Source organism: Nelusetta ayraudi, unplaced genomic scaffold (assembly GCF_046127955.1).
Source record: "Nelusetta ayraudi isolate G7.1 ecotype Tasmania unplaced genomic scaffold, CSIRO-AGI_Nayr_v1 ptg000045l, whole genome shotgun sequence".
NCBI lineage: Eukaryota > Metazoa > Chordata > Actinopteri > Tetraodontiformes > Monacanthidae > Nelusetta > Nelusetta ayraudi.
In genome coordinates this window covers 3,870,584-3,891,533 of record NW_027466095.1, presented here as the reverse complement: position 1 = coordinate 3,891,533, position 20,950 = coordinate 3,870,584, and the positions used below count along the sequence as shown (strand labels likewise).

Genomic DNA, 20,950 nt, shown 5'->3' with positions numbered 1-20,950 from the left:
GAGACAGCGTTTTTTGTAAAAATTTAATTTTTTTTTTGGAAACAATGGAGTCTAGAAAAAGACAATTTTGATTCCTTGAGACAGTGGTGGGAGGTTGGTAAAACGCAAATCAGGGTGTTTTGTCAGCAGTACACCTCCCATTCCACCGTGAAGACCAAGGCTGCAGTGCGAGAGCTTGAGGCCGACATAAGGATTGAGGAGGGACTCTGACGCCAGGGTGGGCCCTCTGCTGCATGAGAAGAGGCTGGAGCTAAGCACTTTTCTGCAGGAGAGAGTGAAGGGAGCCCTCGTTAGGTCTCGCTTCCTCAGGCTGAACGATATGGACGGTCCAAGCTCCTTTTTCTTCAACCTGGAGAGATCATCGGCACAGAGGAAGCTGCTTTCCTGCCTCAGGCTTCCGGATGGCAGAGTAACCACCGACCCTGGGGAGATTAGGAGCCATGCTGTGGATTTCTACACCGACCTCTTCAGGGCGGAGGAATGCAACATGGTCTGTCGTGACGATCTTCTGGAAGGCCTCCCCAAACACAACGAGGGGGAGAAAACGACGTTGGAGCGTGAGCTGACTCTGGAGGAGCTGTCAACGGCTGTCGAGCAGTTGGCACCTGGGAAGGCGCCGGGAATTGATGGGCTCTATCGACTTTTTTAAGAATTTTTGGGGTCTCCTTGGTCGTGATTTGTATGACGTGTTGCTGGAGTGTTCAAGGTCAGTCTTTCTTCCGACCTCATGTCAACGAGCAGTTCTTTCCCTGCTTCCGAAAAAGGGAGACTTGGCACTGATGAAGAACTGGAGGCCAGTAGCCCTCCTCTGTGCGGACTACAAAATACTTTCCAGAGCTTTGTGTAACAGGCTGAAGGATTTTATTTAATTAATTGTGGACTCTGATCTGATCCGGTCTTGTTGTGTACCTGAAAGAACAATATTTGACAATATTTTCCTAATTCGGGATGTGATTGACATTTGCAGTTATGATGAGAATATTGATGCTGGTATTGTTTGCCTGGATCAGGAGAAGGCCTTTGACAGGGTTGATCACTCTTATTTATTTTCGGTACCGAGGGCTTTTGGCATTGGGGATAATTTTTTTGTCATGGATTACTTTACTTTACAGTGGTGCACAATGTATGGTGAAAACAGAGGCAGGGCTGAGTCGGCCAATCCCTGTAGAGCGAGGGATAAGGCAGGGATGTCTCCATGTGTGTGTGGAGTGTGCTGTGTGTGTGCTGTGTGTGTGTGTGTGTGTGTGTGTGTGTGTGTGTGTGTGTGTGTGTGTGTGTGTCTAATTGCAGGATCAACATCACCTGGAGAGAGCTAGGAGTATAAAAGGAGGCAGGATCTGCAACTCACTCTCTGTCTCCAACCCGGCCCAGCAACAGCCACAGGTTGATGAGCCAAGCAGTGTTTTTGCTTAGTGTGCTCTGTTTTGGTGTTTAGCATTTAGTAGTGATGGTGAGGTGAAGCCTCATGAGGCATTGAACCACTTGAGCCAACTGGTTCAAGAAATGGTTAATTTCTCGAAGCTTCATGTCCACACGAAACCACCTACTGGCCAAATGTACAATCACATGCAAGCTTTGTCTGAACCACATGTGTGATGCATTGAATTTTTGTGTCCATTGGGAAGGACTATGAATTGCAAAAAATGTATGACCAAATAATTTCTGTACATAAACTATATATATTTTTTTCTCATTTATGATTTATCGGTACTGATGCCAGTGGTGATGGGGATGCTCTAAACAAATTTCTTTGATAACTTTGTTCAACAATGACAATAAATAAATAACTTGACAACTATGTGTATGATACATTTTTTGAATGTATTCTGTTTGTGCAAATTTTCAGAAAATGCTAATATAATATGGCAGGTTGTGCAATTTTTTTCTGAAAATGGCATGGGTGTAATCAGGCAGATGACAGTGAAAGTGCTTGTGGAACTTGGAAAAGGGCATCGATCAGGGGTGCTCACATTTTTTCAACATGCAAGGTACTTTTAAAATGACCAAGTCAAAAAGATCCACCTACTATAAAATAGGAAAACATTCATTCAGAAATATATTTGTAGTCCAGTGATAAAGAAAGAGAGGATTAAATGGGTCAACATGTTCCCATGTGCATGTATGCTGATCATTGCACAGAAAACTCATGGTTTAAAATTGTTCAGGTTATATCTGCCTATGTTTGATTTGTTCAGTTAAAGTGTGTTTACGTTAAGATGTTTTGCTGTATATTTGTGTGTTTTCCAGCGCATAGGTGAGGGATAATTGGGGTGTGTGTGTGTGTGTGTGTGGAACGCAGACGTTTTGCTAGCAGCATCTCCCAGGATCTCCGGCGCGTCTGCGGTCCGTGCGCACTTTGAAGCGCATTTTCCGAGCGAGGCGTCTCAATCAGTTTACGCAAGGATTGCAAGCTCACGCGACAACCCCGGTAATTTTGCGTGTAAAACAACAGCGAAACTCTTTTTCCTGTCCCTGTCTGGACTCATACAAAATGCTGGTATCTAAACTATACATTGATTTTGTTCATTATAGTTTCAGATTTAAAATGAAATCTGCTTTATGTCTCCTTGATTTGATCTGAACAGTGCCGAAGCCGATACGTCACATTTACGTTTCACTGTAAAACACAGCACATATAAAAACAAAATCCAGCACATCGTACATTATGACCAAAATCAACCAGATCAACCATGTTTTCTAATCCTGCCTGAACGATTCTACCTGCTGTAATTCTTTCTCGCTCTCGCTCTCTCTCTCTGCATGCGATCGACGTAATGGGCACCCCTGGCATAGATGCGTGGTGAGCTGTTAAGTTTATGTAGTATCTGAATCTATGCATATGTCCTCATGTGATCTTATGTGTATGGCCTGATGTGAACTCAGCGGTGAACCCGCTGTGGCACTCCTTCCCTAAGGATGTTAGGGTCCATATATGGTCTTGTCGTTGCCAAGGTCCACCAAATTGAAACCAGATGGCCATTGGGGGTGCAACTATGGAATGCATACATCCTCCTCCACTTCCTGTATCTTCCTCCCTGGTTGCTGGGGGTATAAGAGGTGATGTGAACAAAGGATCATCGGAGTTGCTCACATCTGGCCCAGAGACATCCCCAGGCGTTCCATGGTGCCTGTCTGACTCTTGACTTCTTTGCAAATAAACCAGTTTTTATATACAACTAAGTCTGTGTCAGTGAAGACTCCTTCAACATCTACATCACCTGAATCCACCAGAAGAATTCACCACAATTTTGGCGTCACGAACAGGATCTGCTGTGGCTGCTGACGCTGTCGCCATCTGCTTTCTTGACCTGGCTGCTGCTCCTTGTCAACAAAAGGTAATAAATGCGCATTGTTCCTTTTATCTTAGGAGTGCTGGCTGGTTCAGTTAGGCCTTTGGTGCTGTCTGGCCACACTGTGTAAAGATCATTTGTGTGGGTGTGGATTTGTGTGTTGATGTTGTAGGACCCTTCATCAAAATTCTTTTTTATTTTTAAATGGTTTAGGATCCGGTGGGAAATTCATTTTTTAGTGAAGTGTTTTATTTTTTATTTTAAGATGCTCCAGGAGGTTTCACCGTTGGGTGAAAGATTGGAAGCCTTAGGGGATTCATTGCGAGTTCTCTAGGAAGAGATGTAGAATGCACACCAAGTGTTTCTACATTTAGGGATGCCCTGGATTGCATAAGAAGAGTGCGCGTGTTTTTGAGCGTCTGGGACGTTCGCTCGAGCTGCCGCGGGATTTGACCTAAGCCCTCTGGGAGGCCGTCTAGCATACGTGGCCGTGAAATCCTGGGTGTCCGTTAGGGATATTCTGGTCAGCAGCTTTCGGGCGGCTGGAACTGTGGGTTAAATATCAGGTTGTAAATGACCTCTCTGGCATATGCTGACGAGTGATGTTTGATGCCGTTTGATCTGATATCCACACTTCAAGGTAGCACAAATTTAGTTTGCATAATTTTTATGCTGTAGTCTTTTTCTTTGCGGCCGTAGTTGATATGCCGGTTAGGATTGTGTGAGTGTTTTTTCTCTGTGGATCCTGTCTGTGTTTTTTCTTTTGGGGGGATGTGCGTGTGTGTGTGTGTGAATGAGAGGAGGAGTGACTGGGGTCTTTGTTCTCTGTGTGTCTGTCTTGATGTTCTTTGTGTGGGGAGAAGTTGGAAGTTTGGAGTTTACATCACCTGTGTTAGAGCTGATATTAGAAATATAGTGGTGTATGTGGAGAGGTTGAACTGATTCCCTCATTGTTAAATTTATGAGCCTACTGGGGACTTTTGAATAGGCTGAATATAAGGTGTTAGAGGGACATATGTCTTTCAACATCTAGTTAACTTATGAGCCCCAGCTAGGACGTTTTATTGTTCATTAGAATATTTTAAAGTTAAATTCTATGAGCCCAAATGAGGACTTTGCTTAGCTGACATTTGAAGGTCTCTGTTGCGGTGGTGAGGAGAGAAGCCTCATCAGTGACTTTCTGTTGCACCAACACTTGCATGCGTTGAATGTGCTGGCTCTTGCGTGCTTGTGATGCTGGATGTGAAGGAACAGCCGGAGCTGTGAGTGCGTGTAAGGGGGGCTGGACAACGAAATGTGTTGAAATAAAGTATTTTCTTTTCGTTTGTTTTAGGATTGGGTGATTTTGTGGGTTTTTCTTTTCTCATAAGGATTGTGTGCATTTTCTTTTAGTTTATTTTGGGGTTATTTTGGCCTTGGAGGTTTTTGGATTGGGCGTGGTCTGTCTTTGAGTGGTCAGTCGGGGGCTGGTGCGCCTGGCTCCCCAGGAGCTGAGTTGGGTGTTTCACCTTCGGTGGTCAAGTTTGGACTGGGAGTTCTTCCCTGCTTTAAGGGGCGCAGCTTGTTTGCTCCTCCTACAAGTGGGGGTTTCTCTTTTTCCTCGCCCCCTCCTCACGGTTTTTTGAAAAAAAAAAAAAAGGGGGAATAGGTTGGCGATAATAGAGCGGTTTATTATCTTTTGTTGATGGCTGTTTATAATTTGATAATGATTGTTTATAACTTTATAAACTAAAATAATGATTTCTCAATAATTAATAATAAAAAGGTAAATAAGCTTTGTGTTTTCTTTAGAGAATTTCACCAGTTTAGTTATTACCTAATTTTTTCTCTTTTCTGTTTCCGTATTTGTGATTCATCTGAGCCTATTTCCTTTGGAGGTACACAGGAGGACGAGTTGCCCTGTTGGCATAGAGGTCTTGCATTTAAGGCCAGTGAAATCTATCCTTTTGAACAGGTTCGGAAGGACATAAAAGACGTTTTTACACCTTTCACACCATTCTTGTATATTCTGATTTTTTACAGGTCATTCTTAAATCTATTGTCTCTTCCTGGCTCGGTGCATATTATCTTGTTTTACCTTTGTTATCTCTGTTTTTGAAAATTAAGGGTCAATTTTTTAGAATTCATAACTGAGTTTATTTTTTAGATTGAGAGCCCATATCAGAAACCTTTCAGTTCTTTTTTACAGTAGATAAACCCCGTGAAAGACGAAAATGACGGAGGTGGTTGCTAAACCTATAACACCAATTGAGGTGGTGCAAAAAAAGAATCCGCTTGTTAAAGGTTTAACAGAAGCCTCTAAGAAGTGGATATCTGGCCGACGCTTGCAGATATTGAGAGACCCTGGCCGGTTGAAGGTACTTTCAATTCCGATGTGATTCAAACCATGAGTGTGCTCATTACAATATACAAGGCTAAAGAGAAAAAAGGTAAAAAAGGTAAATCGCGAGCTGAGAAGAGAAAAATTGAACTCGCAATGTTGCAGCTCTTTGAGGATGAAGGACAAAAGTTGAGAGCTGCGGCTGAAGGGAAAGATAAAATGGCTATGGAGGTAATTGCCAAAGCCACGGAGTCAACAGCAACACTACTGGAGAAAATCAATACTCCTTTTTCGCATACTGCTCCGGTGAAAAATCCGCCACCTTATAAGGAAGCGGAGTACGCTGACATTTATCCACAGCTTCCAGTAATTAAGCAAAAAGGTAATTACAGTATTAAAGATGATCAGGACGAAATACTCGAGACAGGGAAAGCGAAAACAACGGTGAAAATGTATCCTGCCACGAAAACTAAAACTACAGCAGTGGGGAAACTAGAGGGTAAAATGAGAAAGTTGGAGCTGGATAATAGTGACAGTGACTCGGGAGAGGCCATTGGTGGCTACGATCCTGCCATTAAAAAGATGCTGGCCAGAGCGGAAAAACTAGGATCTAAACTCTGGAAAGCGAAGAAAATAAATCGAGATCCCTCTGATGAGAGTTCAGAATCTGACGGTGAAGATGATCCCGACTTTGATCACTGTTCCATGGGAGAGAGACAGAAGTCTCTCAGGACCCTTGAAAAGAAAATATTGCAATGTCGTTCAGACATTTGTGAGGCCAAAACTCCAGAGGTCTGTAGAAAACTGGAAAGGCAATTGAGAGACTTAGAGTCAATAGAAAAATCTTTCCATAGGGAACAATCAGGCTATGCCTTGCGTTCAAGAAAAATAGAAGCATCTGCTAAAATGTGCCCAGTGGTCGTTCGCGGACAAAACTTTGAATATAAACCTTGGCAAAATTCGGACATGTCAGACATATTGGAGAAGCTACCGATTCTCCAGGATGGGGCACATCCTTGGATTTCAAAATTAGAGGAACTTATGGTAGGCACACAGTCTGCAGTGGGTGACATCAAGCGACTTTTAGCTAGTCTCATTGGTGTTCCTGCTATGGAGGAACTTTTGCAGAAGGCTAGGATGCTTTGCTTCATAGGTACAGCAGTAAATGATGCTGAATTATTTGCTGCATATAGAGGTCAATTTTGGAGTGCGTTGCGTGATGCATTCCCAACAAACGTACACCCTGACAACATTCTAATAGAGCCGTTGGGAGATCATGAGAATCCCAGAGCTTATGTGCCAAGAGCTCTCCAATCTTGGAGAAACGTTACCGGCAATGATCCCGACGCTAATCAAATGGAACGATCTATTGTGCGGACTAAAATCCAACAGGGACTGCCACTGGCAGTACGCAGTAAATTAGCAGAGGTGGTTGGTCTCGGTGGCATGGCCAAAAGTGTGTACATTGATCACATTGCCCATCAGGTTGAACTTTTTCGTAAGAAGGAGTCTGACCTGAAAACTCAAGAGCAGGAGACTCTCAGAAAACTCAATCAATTGCTGCTAGGCGATAATAAACGCAAAGAGAAAACACAAGCAGTGGTCATGACAGGTCAACCTGGTCAGGTGTCATCGATGCAATCCAATCAAACCAATGTTCAACTTTACAGACCACAACTTCACAAATTACTACTCAGCAGACTACGACGCTGTTGACAACACCTTCAAGTACTCATATCACTCCACAAGCTGTTACTACTCCTACGATGACGACACCACAGGCGGAAACGACTCTGTCTCCGAAAGGTGACAGTGTGGCTCAACCTACTACTGTGACAACTAAAGTTGTTACAACAAAACCCATTTCAAAGACATCCCAAATGTTGCAGGTAAAACCTGAGCTTCAAATTGACCCGGAAGTAGCCTTACAGGGTTCAGTAGTAAAGAAAGGGGGGAATTTTCCTGATCCTCATACTGAAATTCGTGATCTAACAGTAGAGACAGCTGATGAGGATTCCAGTGTACAAGTTGAAATTATCACAAGGCACACCGTAGAAGTGACAGTAGGGGAGAAAGCTGTACTTCCTTGTGATTGCACTTTGGGTGCAGTTGTCTCTGGTTCACCTCATTTGCGTTGGGTTACGCCGAATGGAAAGCGTCTTGATTTTTCCAATTATACGCCCGGTGATAAATTTGGGTTCATTAATGATCGCGGACCAGGACACATTGAAGGTGATTGTAGTATATTCATACATACAGTCCAACTGGAGGATCAAGGTTCCTATTTTTGTGTTTTCCATGATAGCCAAGGGAAAACAACTTCAGATTCTTCGGATGCAAAGAATTCAGTTCTTAGAACCACCATTGTAACCGTAGTAGTGCCGGAATCGAAGCCACTTCCTGTTGAGACTGGAAGTAATTTGCCCGAGAGAGATTTAGAGGGGGAGTTCAGTGATTCCTCCGACGCGGCTCAATATACCATGCCGGTTGGTATGATTTCAGAAGGGCAACACAAAACTTCGCGTGTCAAGGCGAAACGTGATTATCGATGGAAGGCGTATGGATTTGATTCATCTGTCCTAGAGATTTCGGATCTATTCGCAGCGAAAAATTTGTGGTTTCAACAGCTGACTCATGCAGTAAGATCACAAGCATCAGTGAAAGGACCATGCATCGTAAGTGTGCCTTCGCCAAGCACTTGGCCCTCAATTCTAGAGGCCGTAGCAGAGCCGTTGTCTTACGAGTGTCAATTTTCTTTGTTGACATGGCTTTTTCATCTCCAAAGGGGCATGGACCTAAGATCGCGAAATGTGTCGTTGGATGTGAACACCGGTGTTTGTGATCCTTACAGAGGGCTGCCATACATTAATCTATTGGATCAACAGGATGATCTTTTAACAGCAGTACCTGATTCTATCGACGTGAAAACGGAAAGAGTTCCTACATGTTTTTGTGCCAATGATACATATGCTGGTAAGAGTGTGTTTTTGGGGGTGTCAGATTGCAGACAATATCTCATGACGGTGACCAATCCGGATCGGTCTTATAGAGGTGCAAGACAGTCAAATCCACATCCTGAAGTGTTTTCTCTAACAATGGAAGTTCTTCAAAGACAGGGGTTACAACTGTATCAATCTCACCTATTGTAATTAACTTACATGATTTACATGTCGCGGGAAAGGAACCCCCGAGGGCCAAAAGGTATCTCCTTGTGTTTGTTGGATTTGCATTCAGGGACTGTCTCTGCCTTTTGTTTAGAACTTTCCTTTGAAATGTTGTGAGTGTCAGTGCGAGAGGTATGAAGGTCTTGGTGATCTATTGTTGCTGTGGAAAATTACCCCTGATGACCAAAAGGTTCCCGAGTAGGAAGAGTAGATTTGATTTGAATCTTTTAAATATGCATTTTAGCAGTGTCTCTGTTCTGGGAGGATATTTAAGGGAAGGAACAAGAATCTGAAGGGCTTCTTTTTTCCTCTCTTTTTCTAGAACCCACTCTCTTTCTTGATTCTCTTTCTCTCTCTCTCTCTCTCTCTCTCTCTCTTCTTCTTCTTCTTCTTCTTCTTCTTCTTCTTCTTCTTCTTTGACTTTTTCTACCATCATTTTTACACAACCGGTCTGTTACATTTTTGCTGCATTTTTACTCTGGACATCGCAATAAACTGGTATGTTATCCATTCCCCTTCAATATTAACTTGTTGAGACTTTTGTTTCTATGTGGAGAGCAATCTGACATCAGATATTGATTTAGTCTTCAGTTATATGGTAAATTCATTTGAGTAATGCTTGTACTCTTTCCCTCTGAGTTGAATAGAAAGGATTGAGTGTCATGTTTTTCTAACTATTGAGTTGGAAGATATAAACCTCTGAACATCTCAACCTAGATGTCTGGGCTGTTCTTCTATGTTAAGAAGGTCACTGAATGCTTTGTCTATATCTGCCATCACTGAACTAAGATAGGGATTAATCAGAATCCCAAAGACCTTTGTTATATGGTAAGTTTCACTGGACATTATTCAAACCCTTAACCTCTGAGTTGGTCAGATAAGATTGGGTATCATGTTCAATAACCTCTGAATACTCCAACCCAGACATCAGGCTATTCTTCCATGTTTAATGAACAAACTGAATAGTTTTGTTAATTTATAGAAGCCATCCCTGAACTGAAGACTAATGTCAGATCACGAGAAGTTTATTATTATTGAGTCTATATTCTTAATTGTTAATCAAGTCTTTCTCTCAATCAATGTATAAAAGTAAAGTTATTATTATCAAATGGAGTCAGATTAAATTAATTATTATGTATTTTACTTTGAAATCCTCACCTTGACACCGGAACGACGGAATACGTATTGGGGAGATATTACTATTTGTGTCTAGATATTTCCTCCCCTACAGTTTGGTGACCCCGACGTGATCTCGCGATCGCATTAAGCAGGAAGGCGAGAGAAGTCAATTCCGGTACGTTTAAGTAATGAGGTTTGAATTCCTGTGTGTATACCTACAGTTTCTGTGGTACAAATACAAAAAAAGTACAAATTTACGGCAGTTATAAAGACTGAGGGAAAGTTTGAACACACATCATATATAGACACATAATATAGAACGGATCGACATATCCATTGTGAGATCGGAGATCGTAGAAATCCGATGGGGGGAAAAGTTTCATTTCGCAACTCACTAGGACAGGAGTGTGTAGGCATAGATGAGCAGATCATGGACATGGCTGGTTTACGTTTATACAAAACGTTAATTCGTCTGCGCGATCTTGGCGTTGATTTAGAATGGGATAACAGTGAAATTCTTCACTGGTATTCCACAAAGGGAGTTGCACTAAAATCTAAAGGCAAATTTCACGATCTCCCTATCGCAATTGTTTATTTACTCCGGCGCAACGACTCAAAAACCATAACAGAAGGTCGCCGCACTTTAGAGAACATCCGAGATTTTGAAACATTACGCTCCGAAGAAACAAAAAAATTACGCGCACAAATTGATGCATTTGATTATGAAAAAATAAATTTGGCGAGACAAATCGAAACAATGGAGACTGAAACTAAACAGCTTAAACAAAAGCTGAACTTAGACAAACGCTACACTTCCCAACTGGAAGACTACTGTGGCGATGCTGGCTTTCCAGTTGCAGCTATAAAACAGGCTGTTATTAGCTCCAAATGTGTTGAGAATTATGATCAAGACGACAGTGAAGATGAGGATATTACCCTCATCACCGGGTGCCCTGTAACTCAGGTCGACACCGACAATGAAATTCTGACAACCTCCGCAGTTTTCGCAACAGCAGAAAGCCCGCTCTATCCGTCCCTCAGCCGGCGCACCTCTCACTCGAAGCAAAACAATCGAAACCGAATGAAAACTCGTCTCAAAACAGACACAATTCCAAGAAAATCCGTCAATGTTTCAGTCGTCAAAACAGTTACAGATGCGAACAATGGTGTAACCACCATTACCAGAGCATTGTCTTGTGAAGAAACTTCAAAACATCATGAGGTTATCGGCATCATGCCCCGCCGCGGCCCGTTCCAGAGTTACTGGGACAAACTAATGCTCCAAGCATTAGTTTACAATCTAGAGCCCCGCGATGTGTGGCAGATAGTTTTGCTTACAGTTCCAGAAGAGTTACACTCTAAAATTCCTCAAGAATTGAGAACTGGAACAATCCTTGAAAGACAGCCCGGTGAAACTAACGACGACATTTATAATAGAATAAAAGAAGTTTTGCTTCAGATGAGAGGACCACCAAAGGCCGAGTGGCATAGAATCCTTGATCTTAAACAATCAAGTAGAGAAACATTTGAGACTTTTGCAGAGCGTATGTGGGTGATTTTTAGAGAATACAGTGGGATAGAAGAATGCGATCGTAACCACGAAATTCTCTTACAGATGCTACGCAATAATGCTGGACCACTTGTTCAGAATGCGTTGGCTCTGGGTGGAGACCCACCTCAGAATACATTCAACGCACTCGTTGAATGGGCCACAAAAATAGAGCAGCGATCAAAATTTCTAAAGCCATGCCCTGTAGCGGCAACTCAATGGGTAGCCGAGAGAGACAATAATGTCATTATCTGTGACTATTGTCATCGATCTGGCCATAAACTTGAACGTTGTTTCAAACTGAATGGTGAATTCAGGAAAACAACTCATAAATCTATGCGAAACCATTCAAGAACTTCTCAAACCAGACAGACAACGGCGATTAGTTCTCAAACAGACATCCTCGATGATCTAGAACGAATGAATGACCAAAAATAGGGATGCGTGGCCTCTATTGGGAGCATTGTTTCCAGCAGCAACCGTATAATAGTAAAATCTAATCTTGGAGGCCGATTAGTCGACATATTAATTGACACCGGTGCTGCTTGCTCCTGCACGAATATCCCGTTACCTCTGACAGACGAGACCATTCAAATCAAAGGGATAGATGACACACTAATGACAGCGACCCTTACTAAACCAGTCCGACTTGATTTGGGTGCAATAGTGCTAACTGAGCCGTTCTGGTATTTACCAGGAAACAGCGAGGGTACTGTTTTGGGCATGGACATAATGGAAAAGCATGGCTTTATTATTCACTGTTTGGAAAAACAAATTGAGATTGCTCCAGAGAAAACGAACAAGAAACAATCGCTCAGAAACCATGCAAGCATTATGTCCATCACCACCTCTGATCAAGAATTCCAAGCGTGTCAAAACTCCATGTCTGTGATCAAAACCCGAGCAAATGTGCAGAAAAACCTAGATGTACATGAACCAAACAACATTGTTGACCAGTCAGCCAAGCAGGCAGCAATACGTCGCACAGATTTGACATTGGAAATGTCTGATACATCAGCTACAAGAGCCATCCAGACTACACCTATTGACTTAAAACAACAATTCTGGTGGCCAGCAATGGCTGGAGATGTTGACGGTTGGTGTGTTTCTTGCCTTGTGTGTGCTACCTTTAACCCAGGAAAACCTGGCTGCACTAGACTGTGCAGGCCTAATCCACCCAAAGACCCGTGGGGAGCACTGCAGATAGATTTTGTTGGTCCACTTCCCAGTGCCAAAGGGGGGTACCGCTCTTGCCACGTCATAATTGACAAATTCACTTGCAACAGCACTGCAAGAACATTGGCACAGGCTTTAGCGAACCAAATCATCTCTCTGTTTGGAGCACAGCTTCAAATCGAATCAGTCAAGAGCAGCCATTTCGCAGGTTTTCTTTTTCCATTCCAGGAACTCCAGATGCCAAGAAAGCATCCAGAACAACCTGTATCCAGCTGGGTCAACGAGACCTACTTACCCATAGTTTTAACTGTGGGAGATGGGTATGGAAATATTCTATGGGGCCATACACACCTCACATTACACTTCTTTCAAAACAGTCAGTCAAATGGTCCCCCGGATTAGAACCGGAACAAAATTTTGTAACAACAAAATTTGCTGTAGTGAGGGAACCACCCATCTCCCCACTCTCAATATAACAGATAATATACAAATTTCCACGACCTTACAACTTAGTGTCAACACCAAGACACACCTCACTCCAAAATTTGGCTCTATTTAATTAATGTTTTAAAAGCCGAACCATGGACTAGATCCTAAAAAGTGTTATAACACGAAGGATCTAGGGCAAAACTTACATTTAGCTGCATGCATACAGCTCCACATAATTTTTAGACACATAGTTCATACAGATTTACTATTTAACCAAACTTGCTCCGCAGAAGACCAGCACAAAACTTGAATTAAATCTGAGACATGTTCATTTAACTGTTAGCCTTTTCCTTTTCAATTCGACCGGATTTATTGAACGTGACATAGCTTGCAGAACATTCGCAAAAGATTTACTTACACTGTTAACCCGGATAAGTTGATTGTACTTAAACCACTTTCATCAAGTGATTGCCTTGAACGATTTAAGTAATTGACAGCAGAGAAAATTATTTTGTTTGAGTTTACTCAACTTAAATGTGCAATAGTCAGAATTTAATATTTTAAAGTTATATATAATGGTTTAATTAAGTAACAATAGAAAAAAATTGTGGAGTCTACTCAAAACTAGTACAGTCATAACTTAATAAAATGAGTCAAATGAACTTAAAATTCTAGTTTTATCAAAACTAGGAATAGAATTTCAAAATATTATATTTTGGATAAGAAAGTTGCAATTTAATTCTTCTGTTGTCAATGACCACACAATGCACTTTATTTTATTTGTTTATTTTGCCTCACAACACGCAAGCATTAAGTTGGGCACATGTTGAAATGGCAGCTTTCTACCATGTATCCTGTGTTTTCAATGCAAGCTTCTTAAAAAAAATAAAAATAAGAAGAAGAATAAAAAAATATAACACTAACATGCTTGGTGTGCCACACAAAAATACAAGAAGAGTGGCATTAAGACCAACTTTGACTTTCTAACATGTGTCCAATAGAATTATTTCAGTAGAACACTAGATCTATTTTAAACTATAAATATCACATACTGAATGAGCAACTGAAAGAATATTTTCTCCATTGAGTGCAGTCTATTTGTGCAGCAATCAACATACAGAATTGTGCCATGAGCATGAATGTGTTTCACATTCCATGTTTTGAAAAACAACAACAAAAAACAAAACAAAATTCTTGCTACACAACAATATAAAGTGCATTAACAACAGCAGCATTGAGAAAAAACTATGCAGTGCGAACAGAGTGCATAAAAAAATTCGGACAGATATCACAAATTGTGGCATGAGCTTACACTGCAAGATCATTTTTCAGCCTCTGAACTTTGGGAGGTAGCTCACTTCGACCCAAGTTTAGCATCACCTGCTGAATGAAGACGAATGTGTTTTTAAAGCACTTTGGGTACTGCAGGTGGAGTGCATAAGTAAAGCCAAACAAGAGGCACATTGCCTGAGGTAAGTTGGTGAGGGTGTCCATCACAACACTGCCCTCAAGGATGATCCCCACTTTTGTGGGGTTTAGTTGTGGCGATGCCGAGCTTCCTGGGTGTTCAGGGCTGGTGTCCTCATAGCACACAATTCCCACTGGAATGTCCAGGGAGTCATTCTATTGTAGAAGAAACAATACAAAAAGAGGATATTCTGGTTAACAGCAATTTATCTGTAATCAGTTGTGTGGTCTACATTAATATTGTGATTTTCATAATTCACAGTAATCTTGTTCTAGACAATGTTACGTGAACAAGCTATTTTTTGTCTGTTTGTGTATAGCTGTCCGTTGTGGTGTAGATCTCATGTCTTGACAGTAGGTGGTGTATTGGACAATTTGATATGTGAAAGGTACAAACAGAGAAATGGTTAATTATGTTTCGGGTGCTGACCATAGAGAAGCACGCATTCTTTTTTTTCTTTTTTTCCCCGTCTGGCCTAATTTGAGCCGTTTTCTTTTTAATTTTATTTTTGGGTTAAGTGTGTGTTCGTCAATAAGGGAAAATAATAGAAATATATTAGAAATGTTTGGATTAATCCAATTTCCAGCATCAGCCCCTCAATGGATTAGATTTATGCAAGCCCTTTGAATTTTTGCATAATTTGCAGTCCAAACTGCAGCAATTAATTTACTCTTGCTAACAGAAGGAGACACATTATCTTGTTAAAATCAACTAAAGTTCAATGAAACATCTTCATTAATACTAATTATCACAACCCATCATCCCAAATAAGGTAAACATAGGAAAACAGAAAAACTGAGTCAAACAGCAATTACGTAACTTTACTCACCAAACTGCTCTTAAAAAACATGGATGGATCATCACCAAGAAAGATGGGAAGTCCTCTCAGGATAAGGCATCTCGTAGCTGTTGGCTCAGTGCTCTGCAAAGAGACATAAGACATGAACATTTATAACATCATATTTGTTCATATAGAAAATGACTACAAGGGAAGGTGGGGAAATTATTTCTTGGAATATGTATGCACTATTAACATCAATATCGTTACAAGAAGAAAACAGAAATATGAACTCACCGCTGTCTGTTGTAGCAGGTCAGCTAACTGTTTGCCTATCCGACCTCCTGTCTTCCTCTTGAAGATGTCCATTAAGATTGGGCAAAAACCATCAAGAACACCAAAAAACTCTTCTTTAAGATTTCTACCAGCAACCCTGTTAAACTCCAAGTAAACCTGAAAAATATGAAATGAACTCAGTTTTGATACTCAGAGTTACTTATAACACAAATAACACAAAAAAACAAGACATTTAAATTGAACTCTCACAAACCTGGCTTTCTGTGAAGAGCGCTGGCCAGCGTTGCACCATCTGGCTGATGTCAGGCTCACACTTTACAACCTCATCCCTTCTAAGGGCAAATGTGATGTCCATGTTTTTTCTAATGAGAGAATCATTTGGGGTTTTCTTCTGCATTTCATTGACCATGGTCTCTCGAAGAGCTTCAAGTTTAGCAACATCCATTCCCTCTGGAAAGTCTGGAAGGTAATTGACCTCCCCTTTTCTTGGCTTCTTAATGTTTTTGTGAGAAGGCTCACCATCTGCATTGTTTTTTCCACGTTTACCACCGTTAACCGTTACATCAGGCCGGCCCAGCAGGCGCATTTTTGTTCTATAATTCCCCAGTTTGAATTTAAGACTGTGTATCCATCCCTGGCAGCCAGATGACGAGCCATGTTCTTTAAGGCAGGGGTGTTCAGCTACCAAGGCTTTTGCGACAACTTCAAACTCCTCTTTTGTTGGATAAGCTTTGTAGCCATAGATTATCTCAGCCAGTCTCTCAAGAATATCATGCTTCATATCCTTTGTCACTTTCAGGTAAGTGCCATCACAAAGGTACATCAGATTTCCTTGGCGTAATCTGTATTCTATGTCTACAGGAAACTTAGGGATCTCAAATACCTCAGGCCACTCTTTTCGACCCTCCAGAGAAGAGGTAGACAAGATTTCTGTGTCAGGCTGGCTGCTCATGTCACTGTTTATTTCACTTGGTGGCACTGGGCTAAGATCAAGGACCGGGATAATTCTGATCGTAGGTTTCTCTGGGATGTCAGAAATGTCTGTAAGATTACAGAGTGCATTATTAAATTCAGGGTCCTCGTACTGTAAAGCAAAGTTGTAATCAGGTTCAGCTGATTTCTTGAACCAGTTGATTAACTCATCAACTGTATTGGGACGAGGCTTCATCGTCATTTTTCGTATGTCCCCCTCACAAAAAATAACTCTCATTGTCAGCTTCTGTTGTGTAGCCATCTGGAGAAAAAAAAAGAAACAACAGTTTTAGCAAATAACAAATCGCTTGAGAGTTACCATAAGCTTCCCTTGTACTTTATAGGCTGACAGTGGGAAGACATCAATTAAATCAGCCACCTTAACTACACACATAGAGGGGCCATCAGTGTAGCATACCTGGTAGGACCGAAAGTGCTCGTGGTACCATGCTGTCATTTTTTTGCAGACAAACAAAATGTCTGGGTTAGCTGCTACAATCTGTGTAATCTGACCAAATTCAGGCAGACCTGAACAGGAACCAATACAGAGCATCATATCTTTGTCATACTTGATTCCGTCAATGCAGACAGATGATGCAACAAGCACTGTTCCGGGAGCGCTTGTGTTTTGAGGGAGTACTTTCTGAACATCGCTGGGAAAAGATGTGACCAGCACTATTGTAACCTTTGACATTTCAACTGCTGGCCTGAAAAATAAGCTACAGTCCAAGTGGTAGGCGAGCGCTTTCTGATGCTTAGTAGCAAGTGTCAGGGCCACATTCTTAAAATTCTGTGTCTCTCTGACTACTCTTTTGAAAAATTTATGTTTACCCTCAAAGCGCATTGTCCAAACATCAGTTAAAGGACCAAATTTCTTTATCAGATGAGGGTAATGTTCTACATAGTGATGTTTTGGTCGCAACCTGAAATTTGGAAAGGCTGACTGCAATAGGTCCCTCTCTGCCAACTTGCATTCCAAAACATGCAGAGAGTCTTCAGTGTGTCTAGGTGCCACAACAAGCTCAACAATATCCTTGAGGAGCATGAGGATTTCCCAAGAGATATTTCCCTCAGGGACACAGTGGCCAATGAAAAGTGGAAGAAGCCTGATGATGGACCAGTTCTCGTGCCCATTTCCACCAATGGTCCCTTTGGTTGAAAATCCTTTGCCAATTGTCTGAGGCTGATCAGTCTTGTCTGTAAATGTGTAACTAAAGGATCTGATGACCTCATTTAGCATATCTAAAGTGAAATACTTCCCGGCAATCAGATCTGTCAGACACAGAGACACCTCAACGGGGACAATTCCTTCCAAGACATCATGTAAAATGTCCGGAGGGTAACCGTCAACCACATGGAAGTGTTCCAGATTTTTTGTAAGAGGACACTCTCTTTTTACCCCAGTGTTTTTACTTAAGCTTGAGTCTTTAATCACATCTTGCACATGCCTGTCATGACAGGTTTTATCTCGGAGGTGAAACAAACCAGAACTTGCCTCTTTTTGCTGAATGTCACCTCTGGATGCCATGCAGACTCTGCAAAATTTGTTTACTGTGAAGCACTCATGGAAACCGGCAATTGAATGGGCGGCAAGGTTATCAGCTGCTACACAGAAAACTGTTCCCTTCACACTTGTGCCTAGCTGCTCTACGTAAACACCATGTTGTTCTAATGAGACAAGATCATGAATAAGGGGTTGCAGAACTTTCTCATAACCACACTGTTTAATTGTGGAGGTATTGCAGAGCAGAGCAAGCTGAATAGAGTTTAGTGTTGATCTGTACTTGGCAGGTATGTTAGCAATGACCCAATATACTGCACACATTTTGTGTTTCAGCTTTGATGTTCCCAAAGGATTTGCTACTTCGAAGTCATCAAGATACAGCATAAGTGCAACTGTGAACTCATCCAGTGAGAGAAGGCCATTTTCCTTAAAGTGCTCTCCATCGGCATGTGAACTATATTCATGTGGAATATGCACCTTTTCTGACATTGCTTTTTCTAAAATGTCAGATTTGTTTAATAATTTTTGTAGCATGTGTTGTATGGGGACATATACAACTGTTTTTGTGCCTTTTTCAACAACGTATTCTATAGGCATTACCATGGGAAAGTTATTCCTCACATAGGCTGCCCTCCGTTTTACAGTTCCAAGAGATCCATGTTTGCCACACAATGATGTGATCACATTACCTTTTGAAACGGCAAACATTACTTCTTTTACAACTAATTCATTCACGTCTGGATAATGTTTCTTAAGTACTGCCTTGACATTACTGTACAGCAATGGTTGTGACAGGTCGTGTATTTGGCAAAGGTGTTGTATCACTTCTTGTACAGCACTCTCTGGGATATGCAGAATAGTTTGCATTTTCAATACCAGAGATGCTAGATTGTGTTGAAGCTGTTTTTCTAAACCACAAAGATCATCACAGGCTTCTTCCAAGAAATCTAAGTCTTCTGTGTCAAAAGTTTCCTGTTGCTCTACCTCTCCCCGACTTTCACTGGCTGCTTCATCACAAGTATCACTGGTTGTACTGACAATTATTTCAGACTTGAAATTCACCCAAGTATGCTCTCTATGTGTTTTACTTTTGTGTGCATTGAAAGTGGAATATACACGGCTCTGAAATTTACAGTCTTTAAAAGGACAATCAACTTTGTGATTCACTTTTAAATGAGTAATCCGAAGATGAGCAAAGTATTCATTTTCAGTGCAGGGTTCAAGAAATTCACATGACAAACAGCGAAACTTCTTTTGAGAGTCTACAGTTTGCACTTGCTCCACATTTCTGTTGTGAAAGCGGGATAAATGGCTATGAAGTGCATTGAGAGACTTGAATGTACACATACATTCCTGATGCAAGCAAGGAAAGCGCTCAGCTCTCGCATAAGTCCCATGTTTTAGCCTGTAGTGTTTAAAAAGCTGTGCTCTCTTCTCGCAGATGGCAGGGCAGTACTTGCATTTCCACTGCATCTTCACATTAAACACAAATAATAGGGAAAATGAAACTAATGTTAAAAGTGGGTATAAACGTTTCATCAAAAGCACATATTTTTAAAATTCTTCACAAAACTCTGCAGCACACTGCAAAACTGTAGCGAACATATAGTAGCTAACAGTCGCTAGCTTTTCTGGGGGAAAAAACAAAAAACGCTGCAGTTGTTCAACGCTCAGAATCTGCTAAAGTCAACCTACCCACGTTCAAATACACGTTTCAAACAAGAGTAGTGCGTAGCCACCCTGTTAACATGGATTAAAATAATAATAACGTGTGGCCACGCATTACTACATCGTGCGCACGCATGCCCACAGGATAATAAACGCGTGCTCACGACATGGTGAATGCGTGCCCACGCGTTACTATCTCGTGGCCACGATATGGTTAATTTGTGCAGGTAGCGCGACGGTTGTATGCTGTTCCACAATGTTCCACAGAAAGAAAATGTAAAAGGAAACTCACCTTATTCGGGGAGAAAATGTTTTGCGAGGAAAACTTGCGAAGACAAAAAAATACAGCGGGAAGACAAGGCGCAGCTCTCAAACGGACTCCAACAAGCCCAGACTTGTCTTGAGATTTGAGCCAATCACAACAGGGCACTACGTCACCTGAGGTAAAACTTGATAGTTCAAGTTTGTTAAACTTAGAAAAATGAGTACATTCAATGACTGGTCTCATATGCTCTTCATGTACTCATACTCTTTGAGTAAGGTGATAAAACTAATATTTTAAAGTGGTATTTACTCAATCTTTTTACATAGAATGAACTTTCGGGTTAACAGTGTACAACTACTAGACAAAAGATTCTGTTTACATAAGACTCTCACACGTGCCTTAAATGATTTGATTAATGCTCTGAATTTACATCGATGGTTCATGTCCAAAAAGAATGAAAGATGTTAATTATTCAGAATTACTTTTTATTTTCATTGTACTTTTATTGTACTTTATTAATGTCTACCAATAATTAATGTATTGGTTGTATTGGGTTCTTTGTCACTTTCCCACTTATTCACCCAGAACAGGTTTTTTCAAATTCCATCACCCTATAAATCAGGAAATAAAATGGGACCGCATCATGGGGTATATGACAGTAAGAGACACTGAGACCTGGTTCACTTCTCGCACATGTTGTCATGAAATTCCCAGTTGTATCATCTGTACTTGTAACACTTTAAAGCCTTTCACATGGATACGCAGACACCATCCAGGTGTCACACACACAGTGGTGCGTCGCCCGTGAAATTAACTCTTTTTCTTTTGAGCGATTGACCTGTTTTTGCCCGGAGGTCACTGAAAACTTTTCTATGGGTCAAATCTACATCTTGGGCAGAATACCATTGAACCTGGACATCTCTCCCTGGTGGGAGGACATCTTCTACGTGG

General features: G+C 41.3%; 2 long non-coding RNA genes across 2 annotated transcripts in view; both read right to left on the bottom strand.

The window, feature by feature from the left end:
* LOC142894843 (uncharacterized) overlaps positions 1-20,950 on the bottom strand; it is a 393,438-nt gene that overhangs the window by 366,150 nt on the left and 6,338 nt on the right. The window lies entirely within an intron of this gene.
* LOC142894867 (uncharacterized) lies at positions 13,836-15,729 on the bottom strand. The gene is made up of 3 exons (XR_012928064.1): positions 15,591-15,729; positions 15,345-15,437; positions 13,836-14,670 (listed from the first exon to the last, which is right to left on the bottom strand). It is a non-coding gene; the product is annotated as an uncharacterized LOC142894867 (long non-coding RNA).